Raw genomic sequence first — 18,330 nt, 5'->3', positions numbered from 1 at the left:
GGCTTCCGTAACTGGGTCCAGGCTAGTTAGTCACATTCAGAACCACAAAACTGGAACACTATTGTAGTGTTTTGTGCAGTGTAATTTGAACGCAGGCTGCATCTAGATTAGCATCGACAGAATACATTGAGCTAAAAGTGTGTTGTTTTTTAAATTGTTTCGTGGTGTTGTTGGCAAGCATTTTGTATGTTAGGTATATACTTTACGGTTCTCACTTCAGAAATCTAGAATATTTTAACAAAAACTACTCTCGTAATCTTTGTTACATGATACTTGCACAATATTCGTAGTTATTGGATGTCTTCAGTGTGAGTTAATATGAGCAATAGCTTGTCACAAATGGCTTCTAGTGACTAAGAATCTCACTTCAATAAGGCAGATTCCTTTGATATATGTATATTACTATTTCTTTAATAGACTCTTAAGCAGAAAAGTGTTTTAGTTTTGCTTGCCAGAAGCAGGAAAGGGCAGAATACTGCTTTAGTACAGAAATTGGAATAATGTGTCCTTTTGGTATGCTTCTCTTCTTTAAGCAAAAGGTGGGAATACCTTGTTTTTTACTGCATACATTTCCTGGAATTGTGGTTTCAAACATTTTTCCTTGTGGAGTGTCAATGTATTGTAAAGGCACTACTAGTCCTGTGTCAAAGTCTGTATTGAGGGGTCCAGAGGAATATTTTTACGAGGACCATATTGAAAATACCCGACATGGTGTAGAATTTCTTTAATAATTATTTAATAAAGTTTTAGGTCGACTGAGCATCAAGAGTATACACTAGAAACAGATTGTATCTCCTGTTTTATTGTAAGGCATCTGTTCTTTTTTATGCTAGCAACAAATAAGTTGGGAAGCCTTTTTTGGAAATTGGGAGCATCATGTGCAGTGTGACATTCAACGAAGAAGAGGTTGCAGTCAGACCCACGATGGCGCCTGCTGCGTTCGTCCGGGCCTCGCTACGGTAGGCAATGTCGGTTGCGGCGGTTGGTCACCCCCACTGCTCCTTGGACTGCGCCACACAGGAACCACTTCTTGGTTCCTCGCTGCTGTGCCTCGGTTATAAGACGGTCCCCAGTGCCAAAGAAATCTTCACATTCAACCCGTAAACGAGCGTGCTGCATTCGTTCCACCTAGACTGTGCTGGGCTAAGTCACTTGCGGCGGGTGTTATTTCCACTACTCCCTGAACAGCTCCAAACCGGGCAATCACAACGGTAATCGAAAGGTTCACGTTCTGCCCGTAATGATGAGTGCTGCTTTCGTTTCAACCGGCCTGCACTAGGTCACGTCCGTTGCAGCTGCTGTTCACTTCCACTGCTCCCTAAAAGCCAAACAGAACTTTCGCGAAATGGACACTGAAATGGAACGAACTATCTCAGTGAATGTATCGGTGCGCTGCCACCCACTTGTGGCCAAAGAACAAATAGAAGGGTGCCAGATTTGCACGCAGCCAGTGCCAAGTCAACAAATGATAGTTATCCGTGGAGAGAAGCGATTTACATATGACTATGTTTTCGGGGACGAATCTAGCCAAGAGGCAGTATACGAGGCGTGCGTCTCAAGGCTGCTTCACAAGATCCTTGACGGTAAGGCGGTTGGTCACCCCCACTGCTCCTTGGACTGCACCACACAGGAACCACTTCTTGGTTCCTCGCTGCTGTGATCTTCACATTCAACCCGTAAACGAGCGTGCTGCATTCGTTCCACCTAGACTGCGCTGGGCTTTGTCACTTGCGGCGGGTGTTATTTCCACTACTCCCTCAACGGCTCCAAACAGGACAATCACAACGGTCAACAAAAGGTTCACGTTCTACCCGTAATGACGAGTGCTTCGTTCGTTTCAACCGGCCTGCTGCAACTGACGTGACCTAGTACAGGCCTGTTGAAACGAACGCAGCACTATTCATTACGGGTAGGACGTGAACCTTTCGTTGACCGTTGTGATTGTCCTGTTTGGAGCCGTTCAGGGAGTAGTGGAAATAACACCCGCCGCAAGTGACAAAGCCCAGCGCAGTCTAGGTGGAACGAATGCAGCACGCTCGTTTACGGGTTGAATGTGAAGATCACAGCAGCGAGGAACCAAGAAGTGGTTCCTGTGTGGTGCAGTCCAAGGAGCAGTGGGGGTGACCAACCGCCTTACCGTCAAGGATCTTGTGCAGCAGCCTTGAGACGCACGCCTCGTATACTGCCTCTTGGCTAGATTCGTCCCCGAAAACATAGTCATATGTAAATCGCTTTGCTCCACGGATAACTATCATTTGTTGACTTGGCACTGGCAGCGTGCAAATCTGGCACCCTTCTATTTGTTCTTTGGCCACAAGTGGGTGGCAGCGCACCGATACATTCACTGAGATAGTTCGTTCCATTTCAGTGTCCATTTCGCGAAAGTTCTGTTTGGTTTTTAGGGAGCAGTGGAAGTGAACAGCAGCTGCAACGGACGTGACCTAGTGCAGGCCGGTTGAAACGAACGCAGCACTCATCATTACGGGCAGAACGTGAACCTTTCGATTACCGTTGTGATTGTCCGGTTTAAAGCTGTTCAGGGAGTAGTGGAAATAACACCTGCCGCAAGTGACGTAGCCCAGCGCAGTCTAGGTGAAATTAATGCAGCACGCTCGTTTATGGGTTGAATGTGAAGATTTCGTTGACTGTGGGGACCGTTTTGTAACCGAGGCACAGCAGCGAGGAACCAAGAAGTGGTTCCTGTGTGGCGCAGTCCAAGGAGCAGTGGGGGTGACCAACTGCCTTACCGTCAAGGATCTTGTGCAGCAGCCTTGAGACGCACGCCTCGTATACTGCCTCTTGGCTAGATTCGTCCCCGAAAACAGTCATGTATCCCCAGTGGAAGTGAACAGCAGCTGCAACTGACGTGACCTAGTACAGGCCGCTTGAAACGAACGCAGCACTCGTCATTACGGGTAGAACGTGAACCTTTCGTTGACCGTTGTGATTGTCCTGTTTGGAGCCGTTCAGGGAGTAGTGGAAATAACACCCGCCGCAAGTGACGTAGCCCAGCGGCGTTCGTCCGAGCCTTGCTACGGTACGCAATGTCGGTTGCGGCGGTTACGATTGCTGAGCTTGTTGAGGTTGAGGCGTTGAGACTTTTCACTCAGCTGGTTCAGCACCTCTTGAAGTTCCATTTTCAAGCGCTGGTTTTCAGCTTCCAGCTGCCTTTTGCGCGAGACCTCCACCTCCAAGTCCTTTGACTCGCCGCCGTCATATTCAACGGATGTTACTACTCCTTTTTAACTCTGAACTAGTTTGCACCTTGCAAGCTCAGTCATCACTTCCTGGAGCTGTTTGATCCAACACAAGCTGAAATTGTTCTCCTTAGCAAAGTTTACAACGGGCTTGTTCTTGATCTTTCTTGCCCTGCTTGCATACGCAGAGTGTTCAGGGTCTCCTCCATGTTGGTGTCTGCTGGGCTAATGCAGGCAATCATTAAGGTGTGACAGTTGCCGCCCAGCGAATCTTGAAGCAGTCTTGTCAATTTAGACTCACGGTATGGTATGTGGATATCCCCGTCGCATAGAATGCTAATGATGTTGGCAAGTGAGAGAAGTCCTCGATTGATATTTATTCCTTCTCTCAGCCTATCACCAACAGCCCCGGTCTTCTCGGTCCGTTCAGAGCCAGCCATGGCTTCCGTATGGGTCCAGGCTAGTTAGTCACATTCAGAACCACAAAACTGGAACACTATTATAGTGTTTTGTGCAGTGTAATTTGAATGCAGGCTGCATCTAGACTAGCATCGACAGAATACATTGAGCTAAAAGTGTGTTGTTTTTTAAATTGTTTCGTGGTGTTGTTGGCAAGCATTTTGTATGTTAGGTATATACTTTACGGTTCTCACTTCAGAAATCTAGAATATTTTAACAAAAACTACTCTCATAATCTGTGTTACATGATACTTGCACAATATTCGTAGTTATTGGATGTCTTCAGTGTGAGTTAATATGAGCAATAGCTTGTCACAAATGGCTTCTAGTGACTAAGAATCTCACTTCAATAAGGCAGATTCCTTTGATATATGTATATTACTATTTCTTTAATAGACTCTTAAGCAGAAAAGTGTTTTAGTTTTGCTTGCCAGAAGCAGGAAAGGGCAGAATACTGCTTTAGTACAGAAATTGGAATAATGTGTCCTTTTGGTATGCTTCTCTTCTTTAAGCAAAAGGTGGGAATACCTTGTGTTTTACTGCATACATTTCCTGGAATTGTGGTTTCAAACATTTTTCCTTGTGGAGTGTCAATGTATTGTAAAGGCACTACTAGTCCTGTGTCAAAGTCTGTATTGAGGCGTCCAGAGGAATATTTTTACGAGGACCATATTGAAAATACCCGACATGGTGTAGAATTTCTTTAATAATTATTTAATAAAGTTTCAGGTCGACTGAGCATCAAGAGTATACACTAGAAACAGATTGTATCTCCTGTTTTATTGTAAGGCATCTGTTCTTTTTTATGCTAGCAACAACAAATAAGTTGGGAAGCCTTTTTTGGAAATTGGGAGCATCATGTGCAGTGTGACATTCAACGAAGAAGAGGTTGCAGTCAGACTCACGATGGCGCCTGCTGCGTTCGTCCGGGCCTCGCTACGGTAGGCAATGTCGGTTGCGGCGGTTGGTCACCCCCACTGCTCCTTGGACTGCGCCACACAGGAACCACTTCTTGGTTCCTCGCTGCTGTGCCTCGGTTATAAGACGGTCCCGAGTGCCAAAGAAATCTTCACATTCAACCCATAAACGAGCGTGCTGCATTCGTTCCACCTAGACTGTGCTGGGCTAAGTCACTTGCGGCGGGTGTTATTTCCACTACTCCCTGAACAGCTCCAAACCGGGCAATCACAACGGTCAACAAAAGGTTCACGTTCTACCCGTAATGACGAGTGCTGCGTTCGTTTCAACCGGCCTGCACTAGGTCACGTCAGTTGCAGCTGCTGTTCACTTCCACTGCTCCCTAAACGCCAAACAGAAGTTTCGCGAAATGGACACTGAAATGGAACGAACTATCCCAGTGAATGTATCGGTGCGCTGCCACCCAGTTGTGGCCACAGAACAAATAGAAGGGTGCCAGATTTGCACGCAGCCAGTGCCAAGTCAGCAGATGATAGTTATCCGTAGAGAAAAGCGATTTACGTATGACTACGTTTTCGGGGACGAATCTAGCCAAGAGGCAGTATACGAGGCATGCGTCTCAAGGCTGCTGCACAAGATCCTTGACGGTAAGGCGGTTGGTCACCCCCACTGCTCCTTGGACTGTGCCACACAGGAACCACTTCTTGGTTCCTCGCTGCTGTGATCTTCACATTCAACCTGTAAACGAGCGTGCTGCATTCGTTCCACCTAGACTGCGTTGGGCTACGTCACTTGCGGCGGGTGTTATTTCCACTACTCCCTGAACGGCTCCAAACAGGACAATCACAACGGTCAACAAAAGGTTCACGTTCTACCCGTAATGACGAGTGCTTCGTTCGTTTCAACCGGCCTGCTGCAACTGACGTGACCTAGTACAGGCCTGTTGAAACGAACGCAGCACTATTCATTACGGGTAGGACGTGAACCTTTCGTTGACCGTTGTGATTGTCCTGTTTGGAGCCGTTCAGGGAGTAGTGGAAATAACACCCGCAGCAAGTGACGTAGCCCAGCCCAGTCTAGGTGGAACGAATGCAGCAAGCTCGTTTATGGGTTGAATGTGAAGATTTCGTTGGCTGTGGGGACCGTCTTGTAACCGAGGCACAGCAGCGAGGAACCAAGAAGTGGTTTCTGTGTGGCGCAGTCCAAGGAGCAGTGGGGGTGACCAACCGCCTTACCGTCAAGGATCTTGTGCAGCAGCCTTTAGACGCACGCCTTCGTATACTGTCTCTTGGCTAGATTCGTCCCCGAAAACATAGTCATATGTATCCCCAGTGGAAGTGAACAGCAGCTGCAACTGACGTGACCTAGTACAGGCCAGTTGAAACGAACGCAGAACTCGTCATTACGGGTAGAAGGTGAACCACCCATCATTGGGAAGAACGTGAACCTTTCGTTGACCGTTGTGATTGTCCTGTTTGGAGCCATTCAGGGAGTAGTGGAAATAACACCCGCCGCAAGTGACGTAGCCCAGCGGCGTTCGTCCGGGCCTTGCTACAGTAGGCAATGTCGGTTGCGGTGGTTACGATTGCTGAGCTCGTTGAGGTTGAGGCGTTGAGACATTTCACTCAGCCGGTTCAGCACCTCTTGAAGTTTCATTTTCAAGCGCTGGTTTTCAGCTTCCAGCTGCCTTTTGCGCGAGATCTCCACCTCCAAGTCCTTTGACTCACCGCCGTCATCTTCAATGGATGATACTACTCCTTTTTCACTCTGAACTAGTTTGCACCTTGCAAGCTCAGTCATCGCTTCCTGGAGCTGTTTGCTAAGGAGAACGATTTCAGCTTGTGTTGGATCAAAGTTTACGACGGGCTTGTTTTTGATGTTTCTTGCCCTGCTTGCATAGCGCAGTGTTCAGGGTATCCTCCATGTTGGTGTCTGCTGGGCTAATGCAGGCAATCATTAAGGTGTGACTGTCGCCACCCAGCCAATCTTGAAGCAGTCTTGTCAATTTAGTCACGGTATGGTATGTGGATATCCCCGTCGCATAGAGTGCTAATGATGTTGGCAAGTGAGAGAAGTCCTCGATTAATATTTATTCCTTCTCTCAGCCTATCACCAACAGCCCCGGTCTTCTCGGTCCGTTCAGAGCCAGCCATGGCTTCCGTAACTGGGTCCAGGCTAGTTAGTCACATTCAGAACCACAAAACTGGAACACTGTTATAGTGTTTTGTGCAGTGTAATTTGAACGCAGGCTGCATCTAGACTAGCATCGACAGAATACATTGAGCTAAAAGTGTGTTATGTTTTTTAAATTGTTTCGTGGTGTTGTTGGCAAGCATTTTGTATGTTAGGTATATACTTTACGGTTCTCACTTCAGAAATCTAGAATATTTTGACAAAAACTACTCTCGTAATCTGTGTTACATGATACTTGCACAATATTCGTAGTTATTGGATGTCTTCAGTGTGAGTTAATATGAGCAATAGCTTGTCACAAATGGCTTCTAGTGACTAAGAATCTCACTTCAATAAGGCAGATTCCTTTGATGTATGTATATTACTCTTTCTTTAATAGACTCTAAGCAGAAAAGTGTTTTAGTTTTGCTTGCCAGAAGCAGAAAAGGGCAGAATACTGCTTTAGTACAGAAATTGGAATAATGTGTCCTTTTGGTATGCTTCTCTTCTTTAAGCAAAAGGTGGGAATACCTTGTTTTTTACTGCATACATTTCCTGGAATTGTGGTTTCAAACATTTTTCCTTGTGGAGTGTCAATGTATTGTAAAGGCACTACTAGTCCTGTGTCAAAGTCTATATTGAGGGGTGCAGAGGAATATTTTTATGAGGACCATATTGAAAATACCCGACATGGTGTAGAATTTCATTAATAATTATTTAATAAAGTTTTAGGTCGACTGAGCATCAAGAGTATACACTAGCAACAGATTGTATCTCCTGTTTTATTGTAAGACATCTGTTCTTTTTTATGCTAGCAACAACAAATAAGTTGGGAAGCCTTTTTTGGAAATTGGGAGCATCATGTGCAGTGTGACATTCAACGAAGAAGAGGTTGCAGTCAGACCCACGATGGCGCCTGCTGCGTTTGTCCGGGCCTCGCTACGGTAGGCAATGTCGGTTGCGGCGGTTGGCCACCCCCACTGCTCCTTGGACTGCGCCACACAGGAACCACTTCTTGGTTCCTCGCTGCTGTGCCTCGGTTACAAGACGGTCCCCACAGCCAACGAAATCTTCACATTCAACCGAGTAAACGAGCGTGCTGCATTCGTTCCACCTAGACTGCACTGGGCTACGTCACTTGCAGTGGGTGTTATTTCCACTACTCCCTGAATAGCTCCAAACAGGACAATCACAATGGCCAACGAAAGCTTCACGTTCTACCCGTAATGACGAGTGCTGCGTTCGTTTCAACCGGCCTGTACTAGGTCACATCAGTTACAGCTGCTGTTCACTTCCACTGCTCCCTAAACGCCAAACAGAACTTTCGCGAAATGGTCGCTGAAATGAAACAAACTATCCCAGTGAATGTATCGGTGCGCTGCCGCCCACTTGTGGCCAGAGAACAAATAGAAGGGTGCCAGATTTGCATGCAGCCAGTGCCAAGTCAACAGATGATAGTTATCTGTGGAGAAAAGCGATTTACATATGACTATGTTTTCGGGGACGAATCTAGCCAAGAGGCAGTATACGAGGCGTGCGTCTCAAGGCTGCTGCACAAGATCCTTGACGCTAAGGTGGTTGGTCACCCCCACTGCTCCTTGGACTGCGCCACACAGGAACCACTTCTTGGTTCCTCGCTGCTGTGCCTCGGTTACAAGACGGTCCCCACAGCCAACGAAATCTTCACATTCAACCCGTAAATGAGCGTGCTGCATTCGTTCCACCTAGACTGCACTGGGCTACGTCACTTGCGGTGGGTGTTATTTCCACTACTCCCTGAACAGCTCCAAACAGGACAATCACAATGGCCAACGAAAGCTTCACGTTCTACCCGTAATGACGAGTGCTGCGTTCGTTTCAACCGGCCTGTACTAGGTCACATCAGTTTCAGCTGCTGTTCACTTCGACTGCTCCCTAAACGCCAAACAGAACTTTCGCGAAATGGACACTGAAATGAAACAAACTATCCCAGTGAATGTATCGGTGCGCTGCCGCCCACTTGTGGCCAGAGAACAAATAGAAGGGTGCCTGATTTGCATGCAGCCAGTGCCAAGTCAACAGATGATAGTTATCTGTGGAGAAAAGCGATTTACATATGACTATGTTTTCGGGGCCGAATCTAGCCAAGAGGCAGTATACGAGGCGTGCGTCTCAAGGCTGCTGCACAAGATCCTTGACGGTAAGGTGGTTGGTCACCCCCACTGCTCCTTAGACTGCGCCACACAGGAACCACTTCTTGGTTCCTCGCTGCTGTGACTCGGTTACAAGACGGTCCCCACAGCCAACGAAATCTTCACATTCAACCCGTAAACGAGCGTGCTGCAGTCGTTCCACCTAGACTGCGCTGGGCTATGTCTCTTGTGGCGGGTGGCGGGTGTTATTTCCACTACTCCCTGAACGGCTCCAAACAGGACAATCACAATGGTCAACGAAAGCTTCACGTTCTACCCGTAATGATGAGTGCTGCGTACGTTTCAACCGGCCTGTACTAGCTCACGTCAGTTGCAGCTGCTGTTCACTTCCACTGCCCCCAAAATGCCAAACAGAACTTTCGCGAAATGGACACTGAAATGAAACAAACTATCCCAGTGAATGTATCGGTGCGCTGCCGCCCACTTGTGGCCAAAGAACAAATAGAAGGGTGCCAGATTTGGACGCAGCCAGTGCCAAGTCAACAGATGATACTTATCCGTCGAGAAAAGCGATTTACATATGACTATGTTTTCGGGGATGAATCTAGCCAAGAGGCCGTATACGAGGCGCGCGTCTCAAGGCTGCTGCACAAGATCCTTGACGGTTTCAACATCACGATACTTGGCTATGGCCAGACTGGATCTGGCAAGACATTCACAATGGGTACCTGCTGCTCTGCTAATGACGTCCACTCTAAGGATACAGGGATCATCCCTAGGGTAGTTGAAGACATATTCAAACAAATCGCGATGAGCTCAGGGAAAACATTTGTTGTGCGAGCTTCGTTTCTGGAGATTTACAAAGAACGCGTCTATGATTTGATATCTCAAAAACAAGATCGACAACCACTGGAGATTCGGGAAGATAAGACTGGAAGCATAAAGGTTACTGCTGCTGACAACAATGCTGCAGATAACCAGCGCATGCGTAGATAGTCCCTCTTTCCTTCTTCCCCTCCTTTCTTTCCTTCTCTATATATTTCCGAGCCGGAAATAAAGCGTCGTCTTTTCGCTCTGCGAATCTGCCTGGTTTTCATCGCGTAGTTGCCGGCCTTTGGCCGGTAGAACGCAACAGTGGCGACGAGGATTCTGCTGCAGCAAGGAAACCAGCAATACGCCCAAGCACTACAGTCATGCAGAAAGAACCCACCTCCAAGGATCAGCCATGGCACACAGGCTACCGGAATTCGAAGACGAAAAAGATAAGTGGCAGCCGTACCTTGTCAAGATTCAAGCTTACTTCGAAGCGAACGATCTGATAGACGATGCTAAGAAAAGAGCCCTGCTGGTAGCGGCGCATGGAACAAGGACAATAGAAATTTTGAACGCGAAGGTAGCACCGCAAAAGCCTAACGACCTTACCTACAAAGAAGTTGTGGAGACGCTAAGCAGCTACTACGACCCGGTACCGAATGAAATCTCTGAAAGTTTCAAGTTCTTCTATCGCTGCCAGCAAGAAGGGGAATCTGTACATGCATTCATTGTGGCAATACGGCAGATTGCACACAATTGCAATTTTGGAACGATGCTAGACAGAATGATAAGGGACCGTATTGTGTGTGGTGTCAGATCCAAGAATCTCCAGAAGCAGCTGTTAGCGAAGAAAAATCTGAATCTCGAAGAAGCCGAGGCTCTTGCCCTCGCCGCAGAGAACGCTGAACGTGATTCGCAAGGGATTGTTACTGACCAAGAACAAGCGAGATTGCTAAAGCTCTCTGGCCAATACGAATCGCACACGAAGTCACAGGGCGTGCAACAATGCAAATGTTGCGGTAAGCTTGGTCGTAATACAAAGGCTTGTCGACTAATCAAACGCAAATGTTTTAAGTGTGCACGGCCAGGGCATTTAGCGTGAATGTGTGCGGCAAATGAGACAAGCAGGACGCTAGCACTAACAGCCCAGACGCTAGAAACCGGAGAGTGATAGTGGCGCGTCCCAAATCTGGTCCTTGACCACCACGCGCTCTCTTATACCCCCCATCAGAAAATCGTTTGCACGGATTGGCATCGAAATAATGATGGATATTGATACTGGCTCCCCTGTTTGCGTCATTACCAAAAGCATTTACCAAGTGCACTCCCATCAATGGCCGCAGCTGCAAAAGTCGGAAGTACAGCTTTCATGCTATCTCGGAAAGTTGCCACTCCTCGGTACACTGACCATGCCAGTTTCCTATGAAGGTACCACAGTACAATGCAGTCTGATGGTTTTAGACTGCAATGGCCCAGTCTTTGCGGTCGGGACCTGCTGAAAAAATTGACAGACAAACGCATTCAGGTGCTGCCCATGTATTCGAAGCCTTCCGTATCAAAGCAAGCCAGGGAGGACGTGCCGATGCTGCTCCAGCAAAACTGTGACCTGTTCACTGAAGGCGTTGGTCTCATGAAAGGTCCGCCAGCCCGACTGCACATCAAGGCCGGAGCAAACCCCAAGTTCTTTAAGGCAAGGAAAATTCCTTTTGCACTTCGTGATAAAGTGTCTAAAGAGCTTGACAGATTAGTCTCAGCTGGCATAATACCACCAGTTCCTCATTCTGAATGGGCAACGCCCATCGTGCCAGTCTTGAAGAAGGACGGAACAGTGCGCATTTGCGGGGACTTTAAGATTACACTAAACCCTGTATGCGAGGTTGAGCAGTACCCCTTGCCTGTCATAGACGACATTTTTGCAAATCTATGTGGAGGAAAAAAATTCAGTACTTTAGACCTTCGAGATGCTTACAATCAGATTGAGCTAGATGAAGACTCGCGGAAATTAGCAGTGATAAACACACACAAGGGGCTCTTTTGCTACAACAGGTTACCGTTTGGCATCGCATCAGCGCCAGCGATATTCCAACGAAAGATTGAATCGGTGCTGCAAGGACTAAAAGGGACTCAGGCTTACCTAGACGATGTCCTGGTAGCCGAGAGCAGCGATGCTGATAACGCAAATCTGCAAGCGGTGCTACAGCGTTTCCGCGAGAACGGTATCAAACTTCGTTATGACAAGTGCAAGTTTGGCGAACAATCAGTGACGTATCTTGGTCATCGTATTGATGTTGAAGGGTTACACCCCCTCGAGAAGCACGTGGATGCAATCAGGCTAGCCCCTTTACCGCGAAATGTTGCCGAGTTGCGATCCTTTGTGGGAATGGTTACATTTTACAAGTTTTTGCCAAATCTTTCCACTATGCTTGCACCCCTGTACAGCCTTCTTGAAAAAGGTGCAAAATGGGTTTGGCACGAAAAAGAAGACGCGGCATTTAAGAAGGCCAAGGATGCTTTGTGTTCAGCCCCAGTGCTAACGTACTTTAATCCGCAGCTGGAGTTGATGTTGGAATGCGATGCTTCACCTTACAGTGTCGGTGCTGTGAAAACAGGCCAATTGGCTTCCAATCACGGACACTTACCTCAGCTGAGAGAAACTACTCCCAAATTGAGAAAGAGGCTTTAGCCCTGGTGTTTGGTATGACACGGTTTCGCGATTACCTGTTGGGCCGGGAGTTCACGCTTGTAACGGACCACCGTCCCTTATTAGGTCTACTCCGACAGGATCGTCAAATTTCTGTCATGGCTGCCGCCCAAATTCAGCGCTGGGCGCTTTTGCTTGGGGCATACAAGTACAAGCTCATTTGTAAACCTGGAAAACAGATGCTAATTTCTGACGCTCAAAGCCGTTTGCCTCAATCGCTGCAGGAGCCGCAAGCGGAAACAGAAGATATGTCGGAAATGGTGCTTATAATCGACGAATGGGACCAACCAGCGGTTTCCCACCAAGAGATTCAAGCGCTCACAGCAGCTAACGGGCTTTTTCAAGAGATATGCAGGTACGTGACTAACGGATGGCCCTCCGTCGTAGAAGGTGACAGCAGGGAAGTGGCGGAATTCCGGAAAAGGAGACATGAGTTGTCTGTGGAGAAGGGGCTGTTGTACTGGGGGCATCGTGTGGTGATACCAAGTGCGGCGCGTGAGAAACTGTTGACGATGCTACACGAGTCTCATCAGGGTGCGTCAACCATGAAGACAAGGGCGAGGGCTAAGTTTTGGTGGCCCGGTTTAGATCAAGATATTTGAATATTGCTCTCGAATTGTCGAAGCTGTGTGCAGGCTTTGCCCATGCCCCCTAGGAATCCTGTCAGCTGGCCGATTTCAAGAGAGAGGTGGTCACGGCTGCATGCAGACTATGCAGGGCCTATTGGAAACAAAATGTTGTTGGTAATTGTCGATGCACACAGCAATTGGATAGAAGCCATTCCAGTATCTCGAGCAACCGTTAAAGCCACTGCCGATTGCATGAGAACCTTGTTTAGCAGGTTTGGATTGCCCCGCACCATAGTTACCGACAACGGAACACCCTTTACTGGGTTAGAGTTTGCGGTATTCCTACAGAAAAATGGAATCAAGCATATTCGTACCCCACCTTATCACCCCCAGAGCAATGGTCTTGCGGAACGGGCCGTAAGAACAGTCAAGGAGGGTTTGAAGAAAATGTCGGGCGTGGAGTTGACAACTGCTCTGGCGAGAATTCTTTGTAACTACAGAAATTCGCCACAAGCTTCAGGCTCTACTCCGTCCGAACTTCTTCTGGGATACCGTTTGCGTACAAAATTAGATATGTGTTTTCCTCCCAGGAACTACGAAATGCCCAAGCATTCAGACTGATTCCGCCAATTGGTACTTCACCCCGGGAGACGCAGTCTACGTGTGCAACTACGGCATAGGAGAAAAGTGGACACCAGGCAAAGTGAAATCGACGAGTGGTGCCCGTCTAGTCACTGTGGCTACTGAGGACGGAGTCGTTCGACGTCATGTCGACCAGATCCGAAAACGCTCATCAGACACCGATGAAAGCAGAGAAGTATCAAGTCCTGCAGAATCGCCTCCTGCGACCTTAGGGGCCCTGACAGACGAGGCTCACGACCTTCCCGAAGGGCTTGTTCCTGAGCTACGCCGGTCCACAAGAACTAGAAAGCCAGTGGAGCTCTATGGCTATTAGGGGAAGGAAATGCTGCTGACAACAATGCTGCAGATAACCAGCGCATGCGTAGATAGTCCCTCTTTCCTTCTTCCCCTCCTTTCTTTCCTTCTCTATATATTTCCGAGCCGGAAATAAAGCGTAGTCTTTTCGCTCTGCGAATCTGCCTGGTTTTCATCGCGTAGCTGCCGGCCTTTGGCCGGTAGAACGCAACAGTTACCAACCTGACCGAACACAGAGTAACCACTCCCGAGACATAGTGCAGCTCCTCAAGATCGGTTCTGCATCTCGCAGCACTGCCTCGACCAAGATGAACGTGCGGTCATCGCGGTCGCACGCCATCTTCACTTTGAGTGTAGAACAGCATGGAAAAGACAATGGTGGCTCCACAAGAATAGCCAAGTTCCATCTCGTGGATCTGGCTGGCTCTGAATGGACCGAGAAGACCGGGGCTGTTGATGATAGGCTGAGAGAAGGAATAAATATCAGTCGAGGACTTCTCTCACTTGGCAACGTCATTAGCGCTCTATGCGACGGGGATATCCACGTACCATACCGTGACTCTAAATTGACAAGACTGCTTCAAGATTCGCTGGGTGGCAACAGTCACACCTTAATGATTGCCTGCATTAGCTCAGCAGACAGCAACATGGAGGAGACCCTGAACACTCTGCGCTATGCAAGCAGGGCAAGAAAGATCAAGAACAAGCCCGTTGTAAACTTTGATCCAAGAAAAGCTGAAATCGTTTTCCTTAGCAAACAGCTCCAGGAAGCGATAACTGAGCTTGCAAGGTGAAAGCTAGTTCAGAGTGAAAACGGAGTAGTATCATCCGTCGAAGATGACGGCGGCGAGTCAAAGGACTTGGAGGTGGAGCTCTCGCACAAAAGGCAGCTGGAAGCTGAAAACCAGTGCTTGAAAATGGAACTTCAAGAGGTGCCGAACCAGCTGAGTGAAAAGTCTCAACGCCTCAACCTCAACGAGCTCAGCAATCGTAAAATTAAGGAACCTTTCGTGAATTTGTCAGAGCAAACAGACAAACACCTGGCCGGCGCTGAGGAAGATCACCCAGCAAGCCTCCTGAATGACCTACAAAGCGCTTTTTCGGAATTCACGGGTGAGAAACCTTCAGGTGATGATGGCCAATACATGAATACCACCAGAGACGAAATTGCTGCCGATGAAGAAGGGACAGCTGGCCAGCAATCTTACGAACGCCACGGTGCGAGTAGTTGCGCATTGTTGCAACCAGGCGGCGTAATGACCTGACACTGAAAGAGCAGCTGGAAGACCTCAACCGGAGGCTACAAGCCAGGGAATATTTCGCAAGCAAAATGCACATGAGCGAGCAGAGGCTCGATGTAATGAAGGCCCAATACGAGCAGGTGTATTTCAGAACTACAGGTTTGGGCTGATGCTGGTGAACACCTCCGGCAAAGCACTCCCTCACCAAAACAGGAGTTGGCCACCCTGGTGCAGTAATTGGCCGTCAACCTCAACGAGCTCAGCAATCGTAAAATTAAGGAACCTTTCGTGAATTTGTCAGAGCAAACAGACAAACACCTGGCCGGCGCTGAGGAAGATCACCCAGCAAGCCTCCTGAATGACCTACAAAGCGCTTTTTCGGAATTCACGGGTGAGAAACCTTCAGGTGATGATGGCCAATACATGAATACCACCAGAGACGAAATTGCTGCCGATGAAGAAGGGACAGCTGGCCAGCAATCTTACGAACACCGCGGTGCGAGTAGTTGCGCATTGTTGCAACCAGGCGGCGTAATGACCTGACACTGAAAGAGCAGCTGGAAGACCTCGACCGGAGGCTACAAGCCAGGGAATATTTCGCAAGCAAAATGCACATGAGCGAGCAGAGGCTCGATGTAATGAAGGCCCAATACGAGCAGGTGTATTTCAGAACTACAGGTTTGGGCTGATGCTGGTGAACACCTCCGGCAAAGCACTCCCTCACCAAAACAGGAGTTGGCCACCCTGGTGCAGTAATTGGCCGTCAACCTCAACGAGCTCAGCAATCGTAAAATTAAGGAACCTTTCGTGAATTTGTCAGAGCAAACAGACAAACACCTGGCCGGCGCTGAGGAAGATCACCCAGCAAGCCTCCTGAATGACCTACAAAGCGCTTTTTCGGAATTCACGGGTGAGAAACCTTCAGGTGATGATGGCCAATACATGAATACCACCAGAGACGAAATTGCTGCCGATGAAGAAGGGACAGCTGGCCAGCAATCTTACGAACGCCGCGGTGCGAGTAGTTGCGCATTGTTGCAACCAGGCGGCGTAATGACCTGACACTGAAAGAGCAGCTGGAAGACCTCAACCGGAGGCTACAAGCCAGGGAATATTTCGCAAGCAAAATGCACATGAGCGAGCAGAGGCTCGATGTAATGAAGGCCCAATACGAGCAGGTGTATTTCAGAACTACAGGTTTGGGCTGATGCTGGTGAACACCTCCGGCAAAGCACTCCCTCACCAAAACAGGAGTTGGCCACCTTGCAAGCTCAGTCATCACTTCCTGGAGCTGTTTGATCCAACACAAGCTGAAATTGTTCTCCTTAGCAAAGTTTACAACGGGCTTGTTCTTGATCTTTCTTGCCCTGCTTGCATACGCAGAGTGTTCAGGGTCTCCTCCATGTTGGTGTCTGCTGGGCTAATGCAGGCAATCATTAAGATGTGACAGTTGCCGCCCAGCGAATCTTGAAGCAGTCTTGTCAATTTAGACTCACGGTATGGTATGTGGATATCCCCGTCGCATAGAATGCTAATGATGTTGGCAAGTGAGAGAAGTCCTCGATTGATATTTATTCCTTCTCTCAGCCTATCACCAACAGCCCCGGTCTTCTCGGTCCGTTCAGAGCCAGCCATGGCTTCCGTAACTGGGTCCAGGCTAGTTAGTCACATTCAGAACCACAAAACTGGAACACTATTACAGTGTTTTGTGCAGTGTAATTTGAACGCAGGCTGCATCTAGACTAGCATCGACAGAATACATTGAGCTAAAAGTGTGTTGTTTTTTAAATTGTTTCGTGGTGTTGTTGGCAAGCATTTTGTATGTTAGGTATATACTTTACGGTTCTCACTTCAGAAATCTAGAATATTTTAACAAAAACTACTCTCATAATCTGTGTTACATGATACTTGCACAATATTCGTAGTTATTGGATGTCTTCAGTGTGAGTTAATATGAGCAATAGCTTGTCACAAATGGCTTCTAGTGACTAAGAATCTCACTTCAATAAGGCAGATTCCTTTGATATATGTATATTACTATTTCTTTAATAGACTCTTAAGCAGAAAAGTGTTTTAGTTTTGCTTGCCAGAAGCAGGAAAGGGCAGAATACTGCTTTAGTACAGTGGGTGTTATGCAGTGGGTGTTATTTCCACTACTCCCTGAATAGCTCCAAACAGGACAATCACAATGGCCAACGAAAGCTTCACGTTCTACCCGTAATGACGAGTGCTGCGTTCGTTTCAACCGGCCTGTACTAGGTCACATCAGTTGCAGCTGCTGTTCACTTCCACTGCTCCCTAAACGCCAAACAGAACTTTCGCGAAATGGTCGCTGAAATGAAACAAACTATCCCAGTGAATGTATCGGTGCGCTGCCGCCCACTTGTGGCCAAAGAACAAATAGAAGGGTGCCAGATTTGCATGCAGCCAGTGCCAAGTCAACAGATGATAGTTATCTGTGGAGAAAAGCGATTTACATATGACTATGTTTTCAGGGACGAATCTAGCCAAGAGGCAGTATACGAGGCGTGCGTCTCAAGGCTGCTGCACAAGATCCTTGACGCTAAGGTGGTTGGTCACCCCCACTGCTCCTTGGACTGCGCCACACAGGAACCACTTCTTGGTTCCTCGCTGCTGTGCCTCGGTTACAAGACGGTCCCCACAGCCAACGAAATCTTCACATTCAACCCGTAAATGAGCGTGCTGCATTCGTTCCACCTAGACTGCACTGGGCTACGTCACTTGCGGTGGGTGTTATTTCCACTACTCCCTGAACAGCTCCAAACAGGACAATCACAATGGCCAACGAAAGCTTCACGTTCTACCCGTAATGACGAGTGCTGCGTTCGTTTCAACCGGCCTGTACTAGGTCACATCAGTTTCAGCTGCTGTTCACTTCGACTGCTCCCTAAACGCCAAACAGAACTTTCGCGAAATGGACACTGAAATGAAACAAACTATCCCAGTGAATGTATCGGTGCGCTGCCGCCCACTTGTGGCCAGAGAACAAATAGAAGGGTGCTTGATTTGCATGCAGCCAGTGCCAAGTCAACAGATGATAGTTATCTGTGGAGAAAAGCGATTTACATATGACTATGTTTTCGGGGCCGAATCTAGCCAAGAGGCAGTATACGAGGCGTGCGTCTCAAGGCTGCTGCACAAGATCCTTGACGGTAAGGTGGTTGGTCACCC

General features: G+C 48.0%; 2 pseudogenes; both read left to right on the top strand.

Moving 5' to 3' along the window:
• Positions 1-8,077: 8,077 nt before the first annotated feature.
• On the top strand, positions 8,078-17,832 carry LOC146184774 (chromosome-associated kinesin KIF4-like; annotated as a pseudogene).
• On the top strand, positions 10,794-14,081 carry LOC146184775 (uncharacterized; annotated as a pseudogene).
• Positions 17,833-18,330: the final 498 nt, after the last annotated feature.

The sequence above is a fragment of the Amblyomma maculatum genome, chromosome 7 (genome assembly GCF_055883805.1).
Source record: "Amblyomma maculatum isolate TAMU_Amacu chromosome 7, ASM5588380v1, whole genome shotgun sequence".
Classification (NCBI taxonomy): Eukaryota; Metazoa; Arthropoda; class Arachnida; order Ixodida; family Ixodidae; genus Amblyomma; species Amblyomma maculatum.
Note: the sequence above shows the minus strand (reverse complement) of the source record. Positions and strands in the feature narration are given on the sequence as shown.